At 39.9% G+C, this 16,795-nt stretch overlaps 1 long non-coding RNA gene across 1 annotated transcript; it reads left to right on the forward strand.

The window, feature by feature from the left end:
- Positions 1–1,601: 1,601 nt before the first annotated feature.
- Positions 1,602–7,770, forward strand: LOC120438697. The gene is made up of 3 exons (XR_005612054.1): positions 1,602–1,727; positions 2,508–2,594; positions 7,712–7,770. It is a non-coding gene; the product is annotated as an uncharacterized LOC120438697 (long non-coding RNA).
- Positions 7,771–16,795: the final 9,025 nt, after the last annotated feature.

Below are 16,795 nucleotides of genomic sequence, written 5' to 3' on the forward strand. Positions count from 1 at the left end.
AGAAAACTAAGATTCCAACTCCTGCCAGGTTGAAGATTTTCAAAAACTCAATTTTTGCATTTACATGTGGACGAGGAATACGGAGTTCGTCACACAATATCAAAACAGTGCCTTTTTTCCCATCACACTGTGGGCCACATTATTGTTTACATGACATGAATTTGTACAATGGCGGATAGAAACAAAATACTGTTACTGTTTATCTTAATCTCATTTCATTGTTATGCAGATGACTCACAGATTCAACTATCACTGAAATGTAAATCTGTGAGTCCTCTGAAGGGTTTACTAGGCTGTTTGGATCATTTTAATGCATGCATGGCTTTAAACTTTCTTAAGTTACATGAACAGAAAACAGAGGTCATTGTGTTTTGTCCCTGTGACCACTAAAATGTGTTAGTAATATTTGAGGAGAAAAGGAGGATTAAGCTGTGAAACGTAATTAGTTGGTTTCAGTACATAAAATTGGTTTTGGTACTTCAATCCAGTTTCTTTTATTTTGTAGAGATTAATTGTCATTAACAAATTGAGACATCAGCTGGAAACTGAAACTGATTTTGCAGGCAGTCTGTGATTGAAGAATACTGTGAGAACATATTCAATTCTCATTAATTCACTTTCTGTCAAAAAAGTCTTAAATCTGCTGTCAGTGACTAATGAGGGATTATTAAAGTGTAAACTTTTTTAAATTTGGTGTTACTGTCCTTACAGATGTGGTGCCAGACAGAAAGCACTGCCCCAAGGTGTGTTTCAAAACACTCAGGTCAAATGACAACGACTAAACAAAGTTTTGATGGTTGGTTTTCACCACAATTTTGACAGATGCCATACCTGCTACTTCTAGTAGTCTGTCCCATTATTTTTATTGCTGAGGATTGTGAAGACCAATACAGACTATTCAATCACTTAAACAGTGGAATCAAAAGTGTAAACAAGTAAATACTATATAAATATATAAATAATATATATATAAAAAAGCTATTTTGAATTATAACTGGCATAAAGATGAGAGAAAGTGAGAAAGACCGAGACTGGTGTGTCTGTGAAGGTTCTCAGTCATCCAGGTTATGGTAATATAAGGATCTTGGAAAGAAAAAAGTGTCTGGACTTCTTTGAGTTTCTTGAAGACGCTTCACCTCCCATCCAAGAAGCTTCTTCTGTTCTAAGACCAATTGATGGAGAGTCCTAGATTTAAGCCCTAATGGCAGTTGTCCCTTACGAGGGTCATATGATTAGGCAGATAATCAATAATCGGTCAATGGCAGCTGTGACTCGCTTTGGTCTCTAGTTTTTGTTTTTGTTTTTTCATCAGAAATTTTTGATTGCCGCATTAAGTTGCTTTTTCCTCGCTTTAACACGTTACTCACTGGGCTGTCATAAAAAATATATTTATACTCTGAAAAGACACTCAGCGTTCTATTGTTCAAACGCTGCGGGAAGAAGAAGAACAGAGTGATTGCAGATGTTTGTGTTTCAACTAAACGGGGCAATTAGAAGAAATAAACCATCGGGCAGCCTTCCAGCTGTTCGAGGAGAGATTTGGGGATTTCCGAGGTGCACCTGAATGCAGCGTCGGTCTTTTTCTCTGAAGTGTAGCTGTAGAGACCGCAGTGTGTTTGTAACAGGGCCGTGGTTTGTGGACCCCTCTCTTCGCGCTTCCTTCTTTCTCAAAGTTTCATGAACTTTGTGTTGCTTGTAATCGTCTCAGTGTGAAGCTCCATCTGAAGGTAATGTTAGCAGTCTGTAATGTTTTCCTGGCTAACATCAGCTGTGTGCAGCTTATATCCAGCACAAAATTGCCGCTCCACTGTTCACGGTAACGGACTCCCAGCTGGACCAACGAGGCCGAGCGCTAAACGCTCTTCCTCTTTTTAGTGTTTGTGTCTGTAGAACATAAAAAGTCAAATTAGTTGTGGTATTACAATTTTTCCATGTTGAAGCCTGGAGTTCAGTATCCTATCGTCAGTTTCTGGAAGTTTAGTTATTGGTGAGTTCATCTACAGTAATAGTTTCAGTAAGAACTGCGCACTGAATTATTATTTTCATCATCTTTACATGTTATGCTGTGACGAATGGTCTCCTGGAAATAGCAGAGATTAGAAAGAAAACAGGTTTACATTTCCAGTTTTCTTGATGTCAGGATGTTACTGCGCATGCACAAAGGCAGTGAACGGTCAAACAGCAGGTTTGTCATGAATAAATGAGGCTTCAATAACACAAAGGACAGGGAGACAAGGGAGAAGTAAATGAATTACACAAATCAGTGAAGCATTTGAAAGAGTCCAAACAGTTGTGGATGTTATTTTTCATCCATAAAAGTCTTACATTTTTATTATGGGTAAACCACAAAGTTTAAAAGAGGAGGAGAGAGACAGAGAAACAAGTCAACATGATGTGATGCGTTATACTGTCATGGAATATGGATTTTCTCCAGCGTCCTTGTAGAATAACTTATGTTACAATTACTTCATTTGTCGAAGTGAAATCATACCATGTTTTTTTCTTAGCTGGAAACAACATGTTTATGTAGTTGCCAGTTAAAAGAGAGAGCGAGGAACGCGGAGAAAGGATTCTACAAGAGCCGGAAGAACCAGGTGAGCAATGTAAAGATGAAATCAATAAGTGTTTAGCCTAAAAATAAAGATTTACATGCATGCACAATACTTTGTGTGCATTTCAGTAGCACACTTGAATTGGGGTAGATGATACTTTGAGTATTTAAAATAGAGGTGATGGTATTTGACAGATGGCAGACTGATTTTCAGGGTCTGTCATGAACAATGCTATTTAAGTTTCTTGATGAGTTGGTGGACTGTCCTTATGTGGTTAAGAGGTTGTGCTGTGTATGCTTTTTCTATTATCTTGTTTTCTTTTAACTTCTGGCAAATGCAACTGAGCCTTTGCCTCAGGTTAGTTCCAGGCTAAAACGGATCCATTCAACAAAAATCTGGCTATCCATTCTGAAATATCCTTAGACACAACAACAGCTTCAAAACCGTTGCTTTTGAAAGTAACACTGTAAAATGTACTGAGGTTTGCGGAGTTATAAAGGGCTGAAAACATTTGCCTGCTACCTACTCAAAATGCATTTTGGAATATGCTTAAAAATATTTGAACCACAAAAAGCCCTGAAAAAATGTAGATTCTAGAACTGTATTCAGCGATAATTTGTAAAGAAATAACAATGAAGGTCATTTTTAGCTTTCCGTGCATGGTGGTTTTTGCGGCTCAGCGTGTAGGGCGTTATGCAGATAAATGTGCCAGATCTTTTGGGTGACAATTTGCAGCACAGACTCAAACCTTACCTTGCTGTGGTACTTACCAGATATCATGACCTGCTCTGGCATTTGCAGTTGATAGCTTGGCTGTTTGGAGGTGATTCTATAAACAGAGGTGAATTCTTCTTAAGTAGCACAAGATAGTGTGTGTACATTTTGAAGGCTTGTAATGTGGCAGCTTTAAACACATCTGTGTTAACTGAGCACATAATCAAATGTTAGACTCACTTTACCACAGTGACTGCTTCCAACTCTGCCTGTCATCACTGTCAAACATTACATGTGTTTAACAACTCCCTGGATCTGTTCTGTTCGCTTCTCTTTTCCCTTCATTTTGCAGTGGAATGGTTACTCTCTCTTTCCATCTTTAACACACACACATACACACACATACACACAAACTGAGTCACTGGACTGGTGGTTGAATAAAATGAATTGTGATGAATGTGAGTGATGCCCAACGATATTTTTTATGCACTCTTTTATGTAACACTTACTTAGACTTACATCCTCCCGCGCCGATCAGTGCATCGGGCGACAAGAGAACGCCATCGAACTCGGTCCATCGCAGCAGTTGCTGCTTCATCCCATGACAGTTCGACTGAGCGTAAGTCCTCAATAAACGTACTCCTCCATGTTATTTTGAGTCTTCTTCGCCGTCTCTTTCCATTCCTTGGATTCCACTGAACTGCGACACGGGCAGGTCTCGGGTTCGGTAGCCGAAGGATGTGACCGGCGAATCTGAACCGAGGCTTGGTGACTTGGACGTGGAGCGGCTCTATTCCCACACAGCGATATACTTCCTCGTTGGTAACGTGATCCCGATATGTGATCTTGAGCAGCCGTCAAAGGCAACGCTGTTGGAAGACGTCGAGATTGCGGTTGATCTTAACAGTCGATTTCCAAGTCTCCGCTGCGTACAGTGCCATCGGTATAACAATGGTCTTCAGAAGCTGCAACTTGGTTGGTAACGGCAGTGCAGTGGTCATCCATATAGGTCGTAGTCTTTGAAAGGCTGCCCATGCTTTCCCAATTCGGCACTTGACGTCATGCTCCGCGTCCCCGTCACTGCTGAGAGTGCAACCCAGGTACGTGAACCTGTCCACCTCTTCTAGCTGCTGCTGATTCACAGTGACCACTGTGTTTGATGGTGCAGCGTAACCAACTCACATGATCTTCGACTTCTCACCACTGATCCTGAGTCCTATTGGGGCTGCTTCGCTTTCCAAAGATGGGGTTGTTTGCTAAAGAGCTTGGAGCATTGGTGTGAGTTTTATGTAACAGGTAAAATGTAACAGTTTGTCTTCATGATAGTTATCATGCAGTTAAAGTAATTATCAAAACTGTGATTTTAAAAACGTCCACTTTTTTGGTTAAACATAAATAACTGTGTGTTGTTTCAGCAGGAACTCAAATTTGTGTCACCTGAGAGGTGTGCAACTAACTCTCAGTCAGAGTTAACAGGTTTCACATGACAGTTCAATTCAGTCTAACTGAAGTTTAGTTATACAGCACCAAATCACAACAACAGTCACCTCAAGTTGCTTTATATTGTAACCAGTTGGGCAAGTTACTTTGAAAAAGTAATTCAATTATAGTTACTAGTTACTTCTTCAAAAAAGTAACTGAGTTAGTAACTGAGTTACAATATTCTAAAAGTAATTAATTACTTGGAAAAGTAACTATTGTGTTACTTTAAAAAAAACAAAGAACGTTTAACCCTCTGGCATCCAGGGTATAATTGGCCATTTTTTTACTACTCTTGATGTTTCCTCCACATTTTACCTTTAAAAACTATTTGCTTTGCCTTGTTTGGTATCATTCTTTTTAGCACAACCTCGCGTGCCTGAATTTACAGTTATGTTTTCATTTTGTCATACTGTATAACCAGAATTGATCTAAAATCAGACAAAAACCATAAAATCAGAGTAGAAAAAGTTCTATTTTTACTGTAACAAACATAAACATGTTTAATGAATCATATTTCATAACTTCAAATGCAAATATTAATTGTCACTTTTAAAATCCTCTGCACAAGTTTTGCAAACAACAAATTTATTTGCATCCATTTACCTTGATTTTTTAAATAACCATTTCAAACTATTTACAGAACAATCAGCTGTTCTTCAATAAGATGCCACACAAATTATTTGTGCCACTCCAAAAAAATATTTTGTGTCCACTACAAAGGAGAACATCACAGCCTGATACCTGCAGGTCTGACAGCAGCAGGTGTATCACTGCTGTTTCTACCTGGAGACAGCAGTCGCCTCATTGTTCTGACACACAACACAAAACTATCCACAACACTACACACTAACTACACAAGACAACACATTAACTACACACTCCAAACACGCTAAACGTCACAAATCTCACATCTCAAAACTCGCACTTTCTCTCTTTTTCTGCTCTCTTTCTCTCTCTCTCTCCCTCGCCGTCACTCCTAAAACTTCCCCTGTTTTGTTTTGTTTTTTGCTCATAAGCAGAGTGCTTGCTAGCGCTAACATGGCGAAACTATTGAGGGAAAAATGCCGCGTATATATTGTTTATCACGACTCTGGTTTTACGTGGCCTATCAACACAATTTAAAAACTGGCACCTTGTTCCTTTGTCTTTAAGTGGTCATGTGACTGACTTACCACGACTACTTTATTCTTCCTCAGTCAAACAGCAGCACTCGATTGTTTTGCCCCCTGAACTCCAGGTGTTGTGCTAGACAGTGATCGTGATTACCGTCCGCGGGAGCGCGCAGCTGCTTAAAGCTGTAGCGTCCAGATTACTTACAGCTACTTCCTGCAGCTGATATAAGATGCGGTAAACTGAACACAGTTTCAACCGTCTGTTTGTTGAAAAATAGTAACGGACCGCGTTTCCTTGTTAGTAACTGTAACGCCGTTGTAACGATAGGAATAGTAATTAGTTGGATTACTCGTTACTGAAAAAAGTAACGCCGTTAGTAACGCCGTTACTAGTAACGCCGTTACTTGTAACGCCGTTATTCCCATCACTGATTGTAAGGTAGACCCTACAATAATACAACAGTTAAAGCCCCAACAATCATATGACCACCTATGAGCAAGCACTCTGACAAAATTGAGAAGGGAAAACTCCCTTTTGACAGGAAGAAACCTCCCTCAGAACCAGGCTCAGGGAGGGGCAACCATCTGCTTGGACTGGTAGGGGTCAGAGCATGGAGACAAAAGCTTGAAAATATTTGTGAAGTCAAATATTGTAAATATCTTAAAGATTAGAACTGGGAAGATAAAATATTAGGTATTTGGTAAAGTTAAAATTCACATCGGCAGTAATTGTTAAGTCAATTGGAGTTTGCTTAAATTAATATTGAATTGGTGTGTAACTTTGCCAAAAGAATGTCAGACTGTAGGTTTTTTCTGGCCATCTCCTCAGTTGGATCAGGAGTGACTTGTTTAGCCGCATAAATCTATTAGCTATTAAATAACAGAAAGATGAACTGAGCAAGAAGAACAGTCTGAGGTTTCTCTGTTTAATAATCCATTTTATTCTAGTCTGTTACATTAAGTGCACATAGCAACACTTAGCAACCACACTTCCTGTCATTTCCACTTCTCCGAACTCACATATGGGACAAATGCTAAACCACTAACTAAACAACCGCTAATAGAAACGTGGCAGTAACCACAGGAAGTGCACCATTTTGATGAAAGCACCTCTTGTGTTGACACAGGCAAGTATGTAGAAATGGGTTCCTTCTTGTCTTTGTGGGTTTCAATGAGGGTGGTCTGACCTGTTACTTTGCACAGCACGCACAATACAGGAAAAAGCTTCTATGAAACTGAATCTTCCAAAATGTGCTTTAAATTAAAAATGTACCAAGTTGGTAATAGTAATGAGCCAACATTCAGTCAATAGTTAGAGATGACTGTGAGGTTCTTAAAATGAATTTTAATAAAACATCCTGTTAAAACTGTATCTCTATTTAATAGCAGCATGGTCATTAAAAGCACTTGATGCTGCATCTGTGCAGAGATTAAAAAAGAAAGGTTTCTCTACTTTAGTCACATTCAGTTCTCCTATATGTTCAGATGGTGGATCCTCTTTGAATCCTGGATCAGCCAAAATGTTTGAAAATATTGTTCGGACATGTTGAATTGACTTAATGTTAATTAACAGAAACTTCCAGTCACAGTGAATCAGTGTCTGTCAGTAAATGTATTATATATGTCTGTGTGTTTGTGTGTGTGTGCTGACCTACAACTTCATGGCTCCATCTAGTAGACTGATAGTAGAGCAGCTGATGGCAGCTTCCTCTGCCTCACACTGCTGTCTGACTGCATTCAGCTGACACTGAGATGAAGCAGGAAAGAAGCAGCTGATATTTGGACAGCACACATGATGGAAAGGAGGATTTCAGTTGATGTGCACATGAATGATTTGTGTTTCCTCTGCAGGTGAAGGTAGAAAGTGTGTGTGAGCTGATGTGAATTGAGCAGCATGGATCAGTGTGAGGACAGAGAGGAGGAGTCCCTCCTCTAAAAGCACTCTGTGTGGGGAACATGAGAGCCAGACCAAAGCTCAGAGGTGAGATGACCATCTCTAACTGTCCATGACTCTTCTCCATGTCACAGCTCAGCACTCACATCACTGCTCCATCATTATTCACAGGAACCCACCTGGACCTGAATCCAAACAATTTAAAACACACCAACTCTCTGCTGCAGAGAAGTGAAGTATTAGGAACTCTCAGCAAATTAACTGCTTGATGTTGTTGGATATAAACTGCAGTGTAAACATGTAATTCTCTCGATCACATTTCAACTCATTCTCCAGTTAAGTGAAAGAAAAAACTACGTTTCCTGCACAGAAATTATTTTTACTTATAAAACAACCCAAGCATCATTTTAGTATTTTTTTTCTTTTAATCTTCTTAAAAAAAACAAAACATTTTTCTCATGATTGATTAAACTCAGGCAACAGTTTTAAATCTGTTTTTGACAGAAAACAACAGCAGACTGCTGTGTATGACTTTAATGGTAATGGTTTTCTTTCAGGAAATAAAAACACATGGTGGTTTGTTTTCTGAGGAAACCAAATGTGAGCTGTTCCAGTCAATCAATAGTCAATATAAAAATTTAAATTGGTCTTCAAGCAAAACAGTGATCCAGATTTTATCTGAAGTGATTCTTCATCATTTCCAGGCATTACAAACCAAAAACCACTCCAACAAGGCACTCTCCATTTTAGTCCACTCGGAAAATCCACCAAATAAAAATGTAACTCCAATCTGTTAAAATGTTGAAAAGGCAGTTTCATCTTCATCTACCATTAAACCTGTTCCAATCACAACTCTATTTACCCTGGACATACTCTTTTCCATTTCATTGAGCTTACTCCAGAATTTGTCTTTGTCTTTTCTAAATCATATCTACTTGTGGGGCATATGCACTGACATTATCACCCCTTGGATTTTTAACTTCAAATTCCTCCCTCAAGATTTCCTCGTGGCCTTGCTTTTTTCCCTTCATTCTCTCCATCATTTAAGCCAGCTATATATTTTTTACCGGTCATACCCATATGGAAAAGATATATATAAATCTTAAAAAGTTGGTATCTGTCTTGTGTGAAACTTGTATGAAAAGCATACAAGAGTGAAAACAGATATAAGATCCCTTGAAAAATTATATAATGAAACTTGTATGTTTTGGATACTTACTAAAACAATATATGAAAGTAATGAGAAAGTTACCACTTTCATGAGTAAATCATATACGTTTTTACTATTTCTTTTCCATATGGGTAGTTAATACATTTGAAGTCCTCACTTTCATGTCCACTGTCCAGCCTTTCATTCTCTCTCGCTTCCTCCTAACGTGCCTCCCCTGTCTGCTATTCCTTTGTCTTCATCCAGCAGTATCACAGTTTTGACTGACAACTTGTTGGCAATGGCATCGAGGGCGGTTGTTGTTAACCTTGGCTCTGACTAATGGAAAATCTGAAAATCTGAATTTTTAGAACAGTTTCTAACACAGATATGAAGTTTGACTTACTTGTTCTGCATTGGAAACCACAGCAAAATACAAGAGTGTCCTCAGTGGCCCGAAGAGAGAGGGATGCCACACCGAGGATTTGGACAAGTGTGAGTAATTTGTCTGACAGACGACTCACCCAAGCAGAGAAAAACATCCCTGCTAAAGGGTTGAATTCTGCTTTGACGCGCAGACAAATCCCGCTAGTGGAACTGATCACAGCCACAGAAACAGCAATTTGAAACAACAACATTGCAGGCGTGGAAGCAGAGCAACTACGGACTAAAGTTTCAGCCTGTCTCAGCAATGCAAAGCCCCCTGAATCTAACATCACAATTGAGGAGAGGAAGGCATTTGCATTACTCAGTGATGACAACAACATTATCATCCTTCCAGCAGACGAGGGTAGGGACACGGTTTTGCTAAACCATAAACAGTATCATGAGAAAATTTTGTCACTACTTAGTGACAAAATTTTGTCACTGCCAAGTGACAAATTTTGAATTTGTCAATGCTAAGTGACAAAATTCTGAAATGAGACCCAGAAAGTGGCTACAAGAAAAGGGTGATAGATTGTCTGAAGCAGTTAGAACAAGACAATACTATTGACCGGACCTCATACCACAGGCTATACCAAGAGGAATCTACACCAAGTCTGTATGGTTTACCAAAGATGCATAAACAGGGTGTACCTTTAAGACCAATTGTGTGTATGATCAACTCGGTCACCTATAACATCTCTAAGTTTCAACCTCAGGACTCCACCGTCTATTTACACCTACAGGCCAGTGGACACTCTATCAATGATAAAGATGTACACATCCTGGACAGGGAGGAACGCTGGTTTGAACACGGAGTCAAGGAACTGACCTCACAGCCCATTGTTCATTCAGTGGGCTGGTTTCAGTCATTATGCAAATGTACTGTTTATAAGATTGGGGAAACCTGCAGTCAGCTGAGACTGAAGAAGTCACTTGGATGAGTGACGAAACGTTTCTCCCACTGAAAACACTGCGTCCAGATGACCGAATCAACATTTTGGGACACAGATATTTGCTTCCAAAAAGTTACATTAAACACCTGAAAACTCTTAACAGCTTTGGGAATTACAGAGGCAGATGTCTTAGAAACAAGCAATCTTGTCTGCTTTTCCCTGTGCTTCCCTGAACTGATTTTTAGTTCCCTGTTGCACTGCAATTCAGTGAGTTCAGTGGGGACAATCCACATCAGCTGAGAAGGGATCTGCAAGCAGCTGGGAAGTGTCACCGCATGCCTTCAAGTCAGCAAATCATGTTTCAAACTCTCATTGCAGGATTTCAATAGCAGACAGATGAGTTTTGCATAGTTTCAGTTTTGTGGAGAAGGCTTTCACACTCTCATAGGCCACTATGATGAGCTGTCCAAATCCTGGCAGCTTTAAGTTCAGAATGTTTAGCTCGTGTGTAATGTTCACAAGAAATGCCATTATCCATTTTGAATCATCCAATTCAAGAACATCCGGTTTAAAACTTCAATGAATATCTTGAATTTAGCTTTTAACTCAAAAAATCTCCTCAACACACCCCTTCCTGTGCTAATGCACATCAGTAAAGTACCATACAAGAGGGTGTAAACCTCTGGACCTGATGTAATTTACACATTTCAGGATTACAGACATGACTTCAAGCATTTTCTGCACAGTGCTTGTTGGTGTTTAATGCAGTGCAGAGCCATTGCTGGATCTGGATCTTTTGCTTTGGTTTGGCCATATATGGAACACAAACTTAGCTCTTCTGTCAACTCTCCATGAGCCAGGAGTTTGTGACATCTGCTTTGAAGTTTACTCAGGATATGTATTTTGAATTTTTCTTCAGTGAATTAGGAGAAAACAGATCAAACATCCAGTGTACCAATATTAATTCCCATTCCTCTATGTTGTAAGACATTAAATTGTTGCAGTTTACTGAAAGTATTAGATATCCCACAATACTAATGTTAATGTTGGTTATTGAAAAAGTGTTGTTTTTTTAAATGCTTTAGATTGTGACACTTAAAGTTAGTATAAAATTGATTTCATAAGTTATTGTACAAATGAAAATAATCAGAGGTTGTCAGATGAGAGGTACTCACAGATATTTCATGGACTGGCTCCCCAGTTACTTGTCAGCTGTAACATACTAATCAGCCTGGTTTGGAAGGCTGATGTTAAGGTGCTGGAAGAGAGACTGGCCAGTTACTGAATGGTAAATATTTTTTTTCTGGTTTTCTACCAACTTCTACTTATTCACATGTTATTGAAACAGTGATACGCAACAAAACACTCTTCGTACTTGAACTCAATACAATTCACTAAGCTGTTGAGTCTCAGTGGATTCAGACGGACTAGTAAATTTTTACAACTATAGGGAATCATCTTAATCACTATCTTAAAAGGTCACTTTTTAAATTTTTACTCTGTGCTTGAACTAATTCTTCATAGTTCCTCCACAGTATGGACCAGGAGAGCTCTGCCCAGCAGCATCAAACACACCTGGACTCCATATTTATGGTCTGTACATGTACAACAACTACTTTCACATCTATTCTGTTCACAGTCATCTCCATGCTGCTCTTTGTAGACCAGTGGATTATCAGTGTGTCCAACGTGGATCTGATGTTTGGATCCATGATTTCAGTCTGCTTGGGTCATTCATCATGTATTTTGTTCCAGCTGCTGGAGGACAACATCATCACTTTTGTGAAGAACGAGCTGAAGAAGATCCAGAAGGTTTTGAGTCCAGATTACCCAGAATGCTTAGAGAGTCAGAGGAGCAGCAGCAGAGAGGCATTTATAAAGATCACACTGAACTTCCTGAGGAGAATGAAGCAGGAGGAGCTGGCTGACCGTCTGAAGAGCAGTAAGAGGATTTTTCTAAAGATTTAAGCTGCTGGATAAATGGGACATTTTACTGATGTCTCAATTCAATTCAATTTTATTTATATAGCGCCAAATCACAACAAAAGTCGCATTAAGGCGCTTTATATTGTACAGTAGATCGCACAATAATAGATACAGAGAAAAATCCAACAATCATATGACCCCATATGAGCAAGCACTTTGGCGACAGTGGGAAGGAAAAACTCCCTTTTAACAGGAAGAAACCTCCGGCAGAAACAGGCTCAGGGAGGGGCGGGGCCATCTGCTGCGACCGGTTGGGGTGAAAGAAGGAAAACAGGATAAAGACATGCTGTGGAAGAGAGACAGAGATTAATAACAGATATGATTCGATGCATGCAGAGAGGTCTATTAACACATAGTGAGTGAGAAAGGTGACTGGAAAGGAAAAACTCAATGCATCATGGGAATCCCCGGCAGCCTACGTCTATTGCAGCATGACTAAGGGAGGATTCAGGGTCACCTGGTCCAGCCCTAACTATATGCTTTAGCAAAAAGGAAAGTTTTAAGCCTAATCTTGAAAGTAGAGATAGTGTCTGTCTCCCGAATCCAAACTGGAAGCTGGTTCCACAGAAGAGGGGCCTGAAAACTGAAGGCTCTGCCTCCCATCCTACTTTTAAATACTCTAGGAACAACAAGTAGGCCTGCAGAGCGAGAGTGAAGTGCTCTAATAGGGTGATATGGTACTACCAGGTCATTAAGATAAGATGGGGCCTGATTATTTAAGACCTTGTATGTGAGGAGCAGGATTTTGAATTCAATTCTGGATTTAACAGGAAGCCAATGAAGGGAAGCCAAAACAGGAGAAATATGCTCTCTCTTTCTAGTCCCTGTCAGTACTCTTGCTGCAGCATTTTGGATCAGCTGAAGGCTTTTCAGCGAGTTTTTAGGACATCCTGATAATAATGAATTACAGTAGTCCAGCCTGGAAGTAATAAATGCATGAACTAGTTTTTAAGCATCACTCTGAGACAGGATATTTCTAATTTTAGAGATGTTGCGCAAATGGAAGAAAGCAGTCTTACATATTTGTTTAATATGTGCATTGAAGAAAATATCCTGGTCAAAAATGACTCCAAGGTTCCTCACAGCATTACTGGAGGCCAAGGTAATGCCATCCAGAGTAAGAATCTGGTTAGATACCATGTTTCTATGATTTTCAGGGCCGAGTACAATAACCTCAGTTTTATCTGAATTAAGAAGCAGAAAGTTAGCGGCCATCCAGGTCTTTATGTCTTTAAGACATTCCTGCAGTTTAACGAATTGGTGTGTGTTACCTGGCTTCATGGATAGATAGAGCTGCGTGTCATCTGCATAGCAGTGAAAATTTATGCTATGTCTTCTAATGATGCTGCCTAAGGGAAGCATGTATAATGTAAACAGAATTGGTCCTAGCACTGAACCCTGTGGAACTCCATAATTGACCTTAGTGTGTGAAGAGGACTCTCCATTTACATGAACAAATTGGAGTCTATTAGATAGATATGATACAAACCACTGCAGCGCAGTACCTGTAATACCTACAGCATGTTCTAATCGCTCTAATAGGATATTATGGTCAACAGTATCAAACGCAGCACTGAGGTCTAGCAGGACAAGCACAGAGATGAGTCCACTGTCAGAGGCCATAAGAAGATCATTTGTAACCTTCACTAAAGCTGTTTCTGTGCTGTGATGAGCTCTGAAACCTGACTGAAACTCTTCAAATAAGCCATTCCTCTGCAGATGATCTGTTAGCTGTTTGACAACTACTCTTTCAAGGATTTTTGATATGAAAGGAAGGTTGGAGATTGGCCTATAATTAGCTAAGACAGCTGGGTCTAGAGATGCTTTTTAAGTAAAGGTGTAACTACACTGTGGTACATAGCCGATTATTAGAGATAGGTTGATCATATTTAAGATCGAAGCATTAATTAATGGCAGGATTTCTTTGAGCAGTTTTGTAGGAATGGGGTCTAAAAGACACGTTGATGGTTTGGAGGAAGAAATTATTGAAGTTAACTCAGAAAGATCAATTGGAGAAAAAGAGTCTAACTTAACATCAATGGTGCTAAAAGTAGCTGTAGATAATATTACATCTGTGAGATGATTATTGGTAATTTTTTCTCTAATGATAAAAATTTTATTTGTGAAGAAGTTCATGAAGTCATTACTAGTTAACGTTAAAGGGATGGTTGGCTCACCAGTGCTCTGACTTTTTGTCAGCCTGGCTACAGTGCTGAAGAGAAACCTGGGGTTGTTCTTATTTTCTTCAATCAGTGATGAATAGTAAGATGTTCTGGCTTTGCGGAGGGCTTTCTTATAAAGCAACAAACTATTTCTCCAGGCTAAATGATGATCCTCTAAATTTGTGACACGCCATTTCCTCTCCAGCTTACGAGTTATCTGCTTTAGGCTACGTGTTTGAGAATTATACCACGGAGTCAGGTACTTCTGATTTGAGGCCTTAGTTTTCACAGGAGCTACAGTATCCAGAGTCGTACGTAGTGAGAAGGTAAAATTATTAACAAGATAATCGACCTCTGTTGGAGTAGCGTTCAGATAGCTGCTCTGCTCTATGTTGTTACAGGCCATTGAAGATGATAACAGTGGGTGGATTATATTCTTAAACTTAGTTACAGCGCTTTCAGAAAGACATCTACTTTGATAAAGTCTACTCTCCGCTGCTGTGTAATCAATTATTGTAAATGTAAATGTTATCAGGAAATGATCAGACAGCAGAGGGTTTTCAGGAAACACTGTTAAATGTTCAGTTTCTATGTCATATGTTAAAACAAGATCTAGAGTGTGATTAAAGTGGTGGGTGGGTTCTTTTACATTTTGAGAGAAGCCAATTGAGTCTAATAACAGATTAAATGCGATGTTGAGGCTGTCATTTTAGCATCTACATGGATGTTAAAATCACCCACAATAATTATTTTATCTGAGCTGAGCACTAAATCAGATAAAAGTCTGAGAAATCAGAGAGAAACTCTGTGTAAGGCCCAGGTGGACGATAGATGATAACAAGTAAGACTGGTTTCTGAGTTTTACAGCTGGGGTGGACGAGGCTAAGCATCAGGCTTTCAAATGAATTAAAAGTCTGTCTTGGTCTTTCATTAATTAATAGGCTGGTGTGAAAAATTGCTGCCACACCGCCCCCTCGGCCTGTGCTTCGAGGTTTCTGGTAGTTAGAATGACTCGGGGGTGTTGATTCATTTAAACTAACATAATCATTCGGCTGCAACCAGGTTTCTGTAAGGCAGAGTAAATCGATTTGTTGATCAATTATTAAGTCATGTACTAACAGAGACTTGGAGGAGAGAGACCTAATATTTAATAATCCACATTTCACCGTTTTATTCTTTGGTTCAGATGTGGATACTGTATTGTTTTTTTTTTGTTTAAATTGTTTATTGCTGGTTTTTAGTTTGTTTTTTGTCTGTTTGGGAGCTGACACAGTCTCAATGGAGATGGGTTTTTGGGGGTAGCAGGAGGAGAGAAGCTGCAGAGAGGCGTGTAAGACTGCAACTCTGCTTCCTGGTCCCAACTCTGGATAGTCATATTTTAGGGGGTTTAATAAATTGGTCATATTTCTAGAAATGAGAGCTGCTCCATCCACAGTGGGATGGATGCCGTCTCTCCTAACAAGACCAGGTTTCCTCCAGAAGGTTTGCCAATTATCTATGAAGCCCACATCGTTTCTGGGACACCACTCAGACAGACAGCAATTTAAGGAGAACATGGGGCTAAACATGTCACTCCTGGTCTGATTGGGAGGGACCAGAGAAACTACAGAGTCCGACATTGTTTTGGCAAAGTTACACACCGATTCAATATTGATTTTAGTGACCTCCGATTGGCGTAACCGGTGTCATTACTGCCGACGTGAATTATGATCTTACTGTATTTACGTTTACCCTTAGCCAGCAGTTTTAAATTTCCCTCAATGTCGCCTGCTCTGGCCCCTGGAAGACAATTGACTATGGTTGCCGGTGTCTCTAGCTTCACGTCTGAGAACAGAATCACCAATTACCAGAGTTTGACCCCGGCGGTGTGTCGCCGAGTGGGGAAAAACAGTTGAACACACATGAACAGGTTGGTGGTGTACCTGGGGCTTCTGTTTAGGACTATGCTTCCTCCTCACCGTCACCCAGCCGCCTCTTTCCCCAGCTGCTTGGGGTCTGCCGGGGAACAGCTAGCGGGGCCTATGCTATCTTCGGCTGCACCAGCTACAGGGGCCTGGCTAGCTACGGGTGAATGAAAGCTGCGAAGCCGAGTCTCCAATTCAATAATCCTGGCCTCCAGAGCTGCAAATATGCTACATTTGTTACAAGTATCATTACTGCTAAAGGAGGCCGAGGAGTAACTAAACATCTGACACAATGAGCAGGAAAGTGCAGGAGGGACAGGTGAAGTAGCCATGGTGCTAACGAGTCGGCTACGAGCTAAGCTAAGCTAGCAAAACAGTACAGAGACAGTGAGTGAATACTTTGGCTGTAAATTAGGTAGTGAGTACACAAAAAGGGTGCTTCGGATCAAGCACGTGAAGATTATACTATGAAAAAGGAATGTATCTAAAAGTTTTTAATTACATTGCTAAGCAGATAAGCTAC

This window comes from Oreochromis aureus, linkage group 3, assembly GCF_013358895.1.
Source record: "Oreochromis aureus strain Israel breed Guangdong linkage group 3, ZZ_aureus, whole genome shotgun sequence".
In the NCBI taxonomy this organism is placed as follows: domain Eukaryota; kingdom Metazoa; phylum Chordata; class Actinopteri; order Cichliformes; family Cichlidae; genus Oreochromis; species Oreochromis aureus.